General features: G+C 44.5%; 1 pseudogene; it reads left to right on the forward strand.

Annotated features, from left to right (window-relative positions):
* Nucleotides 1-5,027: 5,027 nt before the first annotated feature.
* LOC117307587 (U6atac minor spliceosomal RNA) lies at nt 5,028-5,161 on the forward strand (annotated as a pseudogene).
* Nucleotides 5,162-9,472: the final 4,311 nt, after the last annotated feature.

Consider the following 9,472-nt stretch of genomic DNA (forward strand, 5'->3'; position numbering starts at 1 on the left):
GGCTAAAAATATAAAGGCATCGTGGGAGGGAGAAGAAGGGAAAGGGGGCAAGCGTACGCCTCGCTGTGTATGCAACCGTCTCATTAGAGCAACTCCGTCCTGCCGCGTCAAAAAGAGGTTTAAGCCATTTTGCCCAACAACTCCTTCTCCCGGCTACAGTGACTACCTTCCCTCTCATTGAGCCTCTTCTGTGCTTTCTCCTTTTCTGCCCTCTGAAGGCACTCTATGCTTTTTATAACCATCTGGTTCATTTTCACTAGGCAGTGTCGTCCCTTCTCCCTTTTCTTTCTGTTTCCATGTTTGGGAAACACCTTAAATGTTTACCAGTGAACCATGTACACTCTGTGCTTGATTCACCACGTTTACAGAATCTGAAAACCACATCCCAGGTAATCAGAAACATGGTTGCACTGGTGAATGTTTCCACCCTAAATTCCATGCAAGAGCTGAGGCTGCAGATACATAATAGCATTGAACTCACGTGGAAGTGACAACTACTATAAACTTCTCCAGCTATAGATGTTTACATGGCACTTACTGTGTTCCAGGAAATACCTTCAATGTTTCTCAATTATTAACTCATTTAATCCTCATAACAACTGTACAAGGTAGATAGTATCATTATCCCCATTTTTTCAGAAGAGATGTTAAGCAACTCGCCGATGAACTCGGCTAATAGCTGGCGGTGCTGGATAGAAACCTACACACTTTGGTTCCAAACTCCGTTCTGTTACCCCCTACCCTCTGCCATCTCCACAACTACACAGGCTGGGTGAAAATGATGCCTCTTCTTGCCCAGCTACACCAGCTCTAACCACATTTTTGACATTAGACTCCATTGCCTTGAGGACTTAGAAAGTAAGAGTCTGCAGATGAGCTGCGCTCTGTGCAGGTTGAACGACTGGTGCCAGGCCCATCCCGAGGCAGGACTGTGGTGCTTTCCTCCTTCTCTCCAAGGCCCTGACAGTCCCTCTCTGTTCCTTTCTCATGCAACTATTTGTGGCCATCTTCAGCACCAGTCCCTGAGGCTCTGAGTTTGAGAGAAGAGCGCTAATAAAAGTAGTTAACGATGATTAAATGTTTAGTACGTGCTAGGCATTGGTCTAAGATCTTTCTGTATTATCTCCTTGAATTCGCAAAATAGCATTACGAGGCAGGTATTTTTCATCCCCACTGTACAGAGAGGAAAACAGAGACACACAAAGACCCTGTGACCTGTCAGAGCTCTTACAGCGAGTGAATGGAAGAGCTGCAGTCCATGGCCACCAGGCATTGCCACTGGTCTACTGGGGAGTCGCGCAACCCCCTGCCACATCAGACCTGTCCCGCGGTGTCTGCCCCTGTGTCCCAGGGCTGGAGAAGAATGTGCCACTCCTCCCCTAGACTCACACATCCCTCTGATTGCCTTCTGCGAGCATCCACTGCATGGGTAACAGAACGTAAGGGGAGTCTGGACAATGGCCGCAGATATGATGTTGCAAATGCACTTCGTCCCTTCTCTGTATCGTTCATGTCACTCAGCATGCCTTGAAGCACTGTGGCAAAAAGGTCCAGGAAATAGTCTCCTCAGAGGTCGTCCAAAATCCAACCCTTGTTTTAGGAGTTAAATGGTGTTGCCTCTCCCTCCCTCTATCTGTCTCTCTCTCTTCTTTTTCTGTCTTGTGACTCTATTTTCCTTTCCTTAATAAATCCAAATACCCGAAACACATTTTCTTCTTTAGGGAATATTAACTACAGTAGTCATCTAAAAAACGTATTGTCTCACTCTGTCACTATGTAGGCAATAAAACTTATAAATAAATTTTATGGAGATAATCTCAGTTGCATGTTACACAGCCAATCCAATTAACCTAACATTGAATTTAGCAGGGGAAATGGGCCTTCGACGAGCTGGGGAGAGAGAGATTAGACAGAGCTTCGAGGAAGATTACTTAGAGTCATAGTCTCTGCAGCTAGCTCGCAGACCTTGATATGCCTCCGCAAGAAAATGAAAGTATCAGGCTGGTTTCACATTTGTGGATATTATTTTGCTCAGGCAAAATATCTAAATTGTACTCATTCCTTGACAGAGAAAGAGAGAGAGGAAATCTTATTAGTACCACTGAAACTTCCTTCACTGAAACAGGACATTAAGAAGAGAATTGATAACGGGGAAAACAAAAACCTTCTGGGCCTGAAACTGTCTATTATCATCCCATTATCTTCCATCCGTTGAGGATGTTAGGACAATCTATGGTCCCAAATCTTCTAGGATAAAATGAACTCTTATAAGGCAAACAAAGCACTAGGTCAGAGATACTTCACTTACATGGTTCTTGTGCTTCCTGCTTCTTCATATAATGGCGAGGAGTTTTCTGACCATTGAAACGTAGAATTTCAACCCTGTGACAAAAAGAGAAACACTAAATGGGTGGTCATCTTGAATCAAAGAGTGAGGGACTTCCCTGACTGTCCAGTGGTTAAGAAACCACGCTTCCACTACTGGGGGTACAGATTCAATCCCTGATCGGGGAACTAAGATCCTGTGTGCCTCGAGGCGCAGCCAAAAAATAGAAAAAAAAAAGTGAGTTGATAAGAATGTCCGTGCGAAAGTCCAGTTGAGGCCAAGAGAGAAACAATTGCAGTAAATACACTGCCTGGTCGGAAGGCATTAAGTGCAGATGATTTTAGAAGGTCCTAAAAGCACTGCTTAAATGGAGAGAGAAAAGCAGCCCTGCCGAGAATGCTGCATATGGTGGTAGCAGATCCCATCCGACTATGTTAGGCTCTGCTGGGATGGAAGGGGGGATCCCGCCGATTATGATGGCAGGTGCATAAGCCAGGGCAGCACCACAGCCCGCTATCACTCAGGAAAAGCCCGAAGCGCACCTTCACATCCTTTTCCTCCCCAAACCAATTTCATCAATGAGAGCCGCTAAAGCGTTATTCGGGTTTTGCTTTTGGTCATTGTTTCATGGTAGCAAAATACCTAACATAAGATTTACTATTTTAACCATTTTTAACCATTTTTAAGTGTACAATTCAGTGGCGTGAAGTACATTCACAATGCTGTGCAACCATCACCACTATCAATGTCCAGAATATTTTCCATCATCCCAAACAGAAACTCTGTACCTGATAGACAACAACGCCCCCTTCCCCCAGTCCCCCAGCCCCTGGTAACCTCCGTTCTACTTTGTCTCTATGGATTTGCCTAATCTAAGTATCTCATACAGGTGGACTCACACAACATGTGTCATTTTGTGTCTGGCTTATTTCACGTACATCATGTTTTCCAAGTCTATCCAAGGTGCAGCTTGTATCAGAATTTCATTCCTTTTAAGGCTAAACAACATCCCGGTATGGATGGATATACCACATTTCGTTTATGCAATTTGTCTGTCAATGGACCTTTGGGTTGTCTCTGTCTTTTGGCTATTATGAATAGTGCCGATATGAACATTGGTGTAATCACTGAAGCATTTTAAGCAAAATGGAAATCAGATCAGATTTCTATTTTAGAAAAATCATCCCATATATCAGTCAGGGTCCAGCCAGGAAAAAATCATACCAGTTATTTTAATAGAGTTTAATGTAAAGAGTTATTAGCCAGATAAATGAAAACAGTATCACAGGGTGGGAACTATAGAAAGCAGCTGCTATCCCTAGGGTTGGGGATACAGGGAGAAGAGGTTGCCAAGATGCAGAAGCCTGGAGAAAGAGCCCCTTGCAGCTGAAACTCAGGCCCTTGAGGAGAGAGTCCTATTCAGCTGGTATTGGTATCTCTGAGCTCTGGGTGTGGGGGGGGCAGGTTCTGAGCTTTGGGAGATCACCAAACATTGAGGAAGCGTGCTGCTCAGCTGGTGTCGGTGTCTCCGCACACAGAGGAGAGGACCTGTGTGGCTCCCACACTCGGAGGGGGCATTGCTTGGCCAGTGCTGGTATCAGTAGGCATGATGAGAGTAATTCTGTGAGTATTGTAAAGAGTGCAAACTGGATTCAAATGCTGCTGCTGGAACCAACTGGCACAGCTGGGTGAGGAAGCAAGGTGGGTGAGTCACACCAACAAAAACAGGAAGCCGCCAGGAAGGAGCAAGTCCCTTCTCCCACCTCCAGCCTTGCAGGCTGCTTCTCATGCCCCCATTGCCGGAGCCTGGCAGGGATCCATCTAGCAGGGCAGAAATGTGGTTTGCAGAGACCCAGCCCCAGTGTCACTAAAGAGAGAGTAAAGAGAGTGGGTTTAAAGCTGAGAGAGAATAACTTAATACCAGAATAGTCCTACTGCAATGGGGGAAACAATTGGAGGCAGCAAGCCTGGCGTCAGGAGTAAAGGGCATGTTGGGCATATTCCCAGTGGTAGACAATCCTTGGGAGTGACTGGTCCAGTTTAATGTGTTTACATTGGGAACGGTCTCCAATGGCCACATCGGTATTATGTAACTCCATCCACTGACCATAGCTGACTTATCCAGGGTGATCACCTAACACAAGCTGAATTCAGATTCTGTTTCTAATGTCTGAAATTTGGAAAAGATACACCTCAACCCTGGGAATCAACAAAGCTGAGTTAAGTAAATGGATCTGCAGACAGCCCCTGCTGAGGTTGTTGGAGATCACCTGGCCCTTCCCTTCCCATGTTCTTGGTTGTTCAACTCCAGCTCTGATTGCATGAGCTAACTCAGAAAACTTGCAATAAATTCTCCCTTTTCCTTAAGCTAGCCAGAGCCCTTTCTGCTGCTTCATATTTTCTCTAGCCTCCCAGAGCTTACATTCCAGGGGAGTTTAAGAAATGTAAACAACATCAACACTGAGGGTTGCCAAGTGTTCTAGGAGAGGGAAAGAGAGTAAGCGGAGGTGTGAGCACAGAGCAGGGGCACCTAAGCTCATGGGTGGGGACAGAAGTGAGGGAAAAGCAGGAATGGGGTGAGTGGCGGGGTTGAATACTCCAGACACAGGAATCAGTTTGAAGGCCCAGAGGCAAAAGAAAGTGTGGCATGTTTGAGTGAGTAAAAGCAGCTCAGATTGGTTCACGTAGAGAAGTAGGTGGAGTGTTGTATGAAAGGAGAGAAGGTTAGCACTCCCGTTGACCCAGGGACAAGGATGGAAGAGGCCCTCGGACCTGACAACACGCATACGGTCAAAGCACTGCCACCTACTTCGTGGCATCTAACCATTATTTTTAAACCAAAACAGAAACACACATACAGAGAAGAGATTAGTGGTTACCACAGGGGAAAGGTAAAGGGAATCCACTGTATGGTAACAAATGGAAACTAAGTTTTTGGTGGTGAGCATGGTGTAGTGTATATAGAAGTAGAAATATAAAGTACACATGAATCTTACATAATGTTATAAACCAGTGTTACCGCAATAAAAAATAAATTAAAAAGAAAAAAAGAAGCAGGTGGAATAGAGAGGCATGATAACAACAGCTCGATTATTGAAGGTCTATTATGTACCAGGCATGATTCTAAACAGCTCTAGGTGCTAACTGATTTAGTCCTTGTAATAATCCAAAGAGAAGGCAATATTGTTGGGAGACACCGCTCCCTGGGCAGAATGAGATTTTATCTCCTCCAGAGCAGAAGCAGGTTTGTTTATTATATTTGTCTATTATAATAAGGATAATGTTTCCTGCTGGAGCAAAGTTCAGGCAGATTTGCTCACAGCCATTTAAAAAGAGTTGGGATTCCTAAGCTCAGGGTTTTCAGCTGTGATGCGAACGCACTGCGTGTGCAGCATCGACCTGGCGTTGCATCGGATCGCACTGGGGATCTTGGAGGATGAGGGGAACCAATACAAACATGAAGTTCATGTCACCCGCCGTGCTGTGAATGATAAAGCCCTTTTCCTCTGACCTAGGAGTCTCGTGTCTTCTGCCAGCATCCATGAAAGCAAGGCAAGCTAGCCCTGGAGCAGGGTAAGTTCTCAGAGTTCTTGACAAATGTTATCTTCTTCTGGAGGGGAAACAGAAAGAACTCAAGTACTTTATCCAAGGTCACAAAGCCGATGAGGGAGCTAAAACATGGACCCCATGTGGACCAGCTCCAGAGCCTGAGGCCTTACCCACTGAGGTTGAAGAGGCAAGAAGGAGCTGCCTCTGCAGGAGCTTGTGAGCCACACTACAGGGCTTAAATAGCTCATAAGAGTAACAAGCAGTCTATTAGTTTGGGTGGGTTAGCTGCTGTAACCGGTAGATGTCAATATGCATTTTGGCTCAAACTCAACAGAAAATGATTTCTTGCTCATGTAATAGTTTGAAGCAGAAGAGTCTGGTCAGTGGGCAGCTCTGTTCCACATGGTGATTCGGAAACTAAGACTCCTTCCATCTTGTGGCTCCCTAGGGTCTTATCTGCTTCCAGCCAGAAGAGATGAGAAGAGAACATGGCAAACCACGTTTATTTCTTAAAATCCGTGGCCTAGAGGTGACTGGCACCATGTTTGCTAACATTCCATTGGCAAGAGCTAATCACGTAGTCACATCAAAAACAAAGGAGCCTGTCAAACGTACCCACTGTTTCCTAATTATAATTTCATCCTGAGAAAGGGAGCATAAACCTTGGAGCACAGCTAGCACTCTGTGCCACAGAGCCACTCAGAGATTTAAACAAGCAGGATAACAAGTGAGATTGACAGTGCAGATCACTGGATGTATTGGACATATTTGTCCATATCATCCAAACAGTATGGACATTTGTTTGGAGGGAATAAGACAACAAACAGGAAATCAGCCAGGGATGTGCTGTAGTAATCTAGGTAAGTCTGGTGGAATAAAGCAGCCAAGAGAAAACAATGAAGAAGGTGGGAAGTAGACAAAATCAGGAACTTTTCAGAAGGTGAAATCTACAGGATGCTGTCTCTGCTAAAGTACATCCATGCTCTTACCCAACCACGTGTTTGCTGGCCTCTTTTGACCCTGTCCCTACTGCTATTCCTGGTTTTATTTTCACAGTCTAATAATAAATGTTAGAGGGGGCAGGAGGGAAGAGATATAGCAAATATAAAAAAAGAAAACTCAAAATGAACACTTTTTGCAGATTCACACACTCTCACAGAGACGCACTGCAGACCCAGAATTGCCCTCTCCGTAGTCCCACTGCAGAGGGAGTGGTGAGCAGCAAATAATTTATTTGTGAATAATCTATGCTTATTTAAGGAACATATTTGTGTGTGGGGGTGTGTGAAAGGATCTGTGTTCCAGTCTTTATCACAAAGATTATATAGATTACGGAGACTGCACATGGCATAAAATGCAAATGAGGTTTCCCAAGAAGCCAACTCTGAGATGGAGACTGGCGCACAGGAAAGTTTACTTGGGGGGATTGCTCTGAGTCATCACCTGTCAAGGCATGTAGGCAGCATAGTTGGTCACAGGGAGAAGCTGATCTGCAGTGCAATAGCAACAGGGGCCTCAGCCAGTCCTACACAGAAGTCTGGAGCTTGCATTGTGTATAAGTCAGGGTTCTCCAAAGAGAAAGAACCAATTACATATATATATATATTGCAAATTCTCCCTTCCTCTGCCTTTTTGTTCTATTCAGATCTTCAGCAGATTGAATGATGCCCACCCACATTGGGGAGGGCCATCTGTTTTCCTCAGTCCACCAATTCAAATGTTAATCTTTTCCGGAAACACCCACAGGCAGACCCAAAAATAAAGTTTAACCAGCTATCTGGGCATCCTTTGGCCCAGTCAAGTTAACACAGAATTAACCATCACAGATGGTCTTCAAAGTTGTCCTAAACTGGGCAAAGGACACAGGGCATTGTACTCTTGCATCAACTAGTCATATTGGGTATGGGCTACCCTCGGGAAGGGGGCAAGACCTTGAGCAAGCTGTCTCTCTCTAGCTGAGGAAAGTCCCAGAGAGGAGCTAAGCAAAGAGCTGTCAGCTGCCAACATTCCCAGAACCTGGGGGGACTAATACCTGAGTTCTTGGAAGGGGCGGTAGGGAGGAGTGTCAGGATATCACAACTCTGTGTCCCCTATATATATATACATGCTTGACTACATAAATGATATTTATGATAAATATTTGCAGACTGATTCTGGCCTTGACCATACACACACGTTTTGATAATATGAGTGTGTTCCTAGAAATAAGATAATATATTGTAACACAGGACGTACCTAACGAGCATATTATTGGAGCATGCATTTCTTATCTGTCCTTGCATCCCATCCTAGAGAAATATAATATCCTTGGAGCAGATTTTAGTTTATCCCCAAATTAACAACATAATCCCCTTAGGAGTCTCTCTAGTGCAGTACATGCAATCAGGTGTTGGAGTGAGGCAGGAAGCAGTTCTCATTCCGCAGCACAGAGGTGTGTAGTGATGCACCAGTCACTTAACGTCTATCAGCCTCAGTTTCTTTATCTATAATAGAGGGAAAATTAAAGTACCTAAGTGTTGTTGAGAGAACAAAATGAAATAATGTAAGTGAAGCATTTGGCAAGATTGCTGGCATATAGAAAGCTCACAACAAAGGACGCTATGATTAATAGAGGATGGATTTAAATACCAATGGGTCAAATCATGTCTGCTAGAAGACAATGATCAAGCAAGGTTCTCCAAGAACAGAAATAGCAGATGTATTCCTGAAAGCTGCATGTAGATGAAGTCCAGTGAAGGTCGTTCTGGTCTACCATCACAAATGAATCCTTGATAACCTACAAGTGCGTGAAAAGAGGTAAGATTTTGAAACAAGATTGTATTTCATCTTAATTATGAAAACCTCCACTCTAAACAAACCCTGGCTAAGGGCCTGGTAGAAAATGCAGGAACTGGTCCCCATGTGTTGAATAATCAGCAACAAAGGCTTTATTCAACCATCCCCTCCTGATCTAGATTTTGGGTCCTTTTCCCACCCCTCTGTGTCTATTTCTTCTTATAAGCCACTTTTTAGGCTCCTTGTTTCAGTGCTTATAGCTATTAGAAATACTCCCCAACTGTCTATGCAGAAATATTTATAAGACTGCTTCCTGGACACACGGGTGGACTACATTTCCAGCATCCTCTGCAGCCTGGTGTGACCATCGGACGAGCTCTAGCCAATGGGATCTGAGTAGAGGTTAGTGTACCACTTCCATGGAGGGTGACCAGCTGTCCTTGCTGTCCTAGGACTGAGGGGTTTCCCTGGATATGAAGCTTTCTGTTTTAAAACCAGTACAGCTCAGGGAAAATCAGGTCAAGTTCATCACCTTACGTCCTGACCTAGACCATAAAACCTCTTGCACACCTCTCCCGTGTTTCTTCTCCTTCCAGTTTCTCGGATAAAGGGATATCACAAACACAGCAAGCTTGGAAGCTATGATTTAAAGACAGCAGAGCCAAATGTCAGCCTGAATAATGACAAGGAGACGAAGCCATCTGACTGTCACCCCACTGATCTGAAACATCTACCGTGGACCTTACATGAGTGAAAAAGACGCTTCTATTGTGTTTCACTCATTACTTGTTGGGTCTATTTTCATAGCACTTCAGCTTATCC

Source organism: Tursiops truncatus, chromosome 12 (genome assembly GCF_011762595.2).
Source record: "Tursiops truncatus isolate mTurTru1 chromosome 12, mTurTru1.mat.Y, whole genome shotgun sequence".
NCBI lineage: Eukaryota > Metazoa > Chordata > Mammalia > Artiodactyla > Delphinidae > Tursiops > Tursiops truncatus.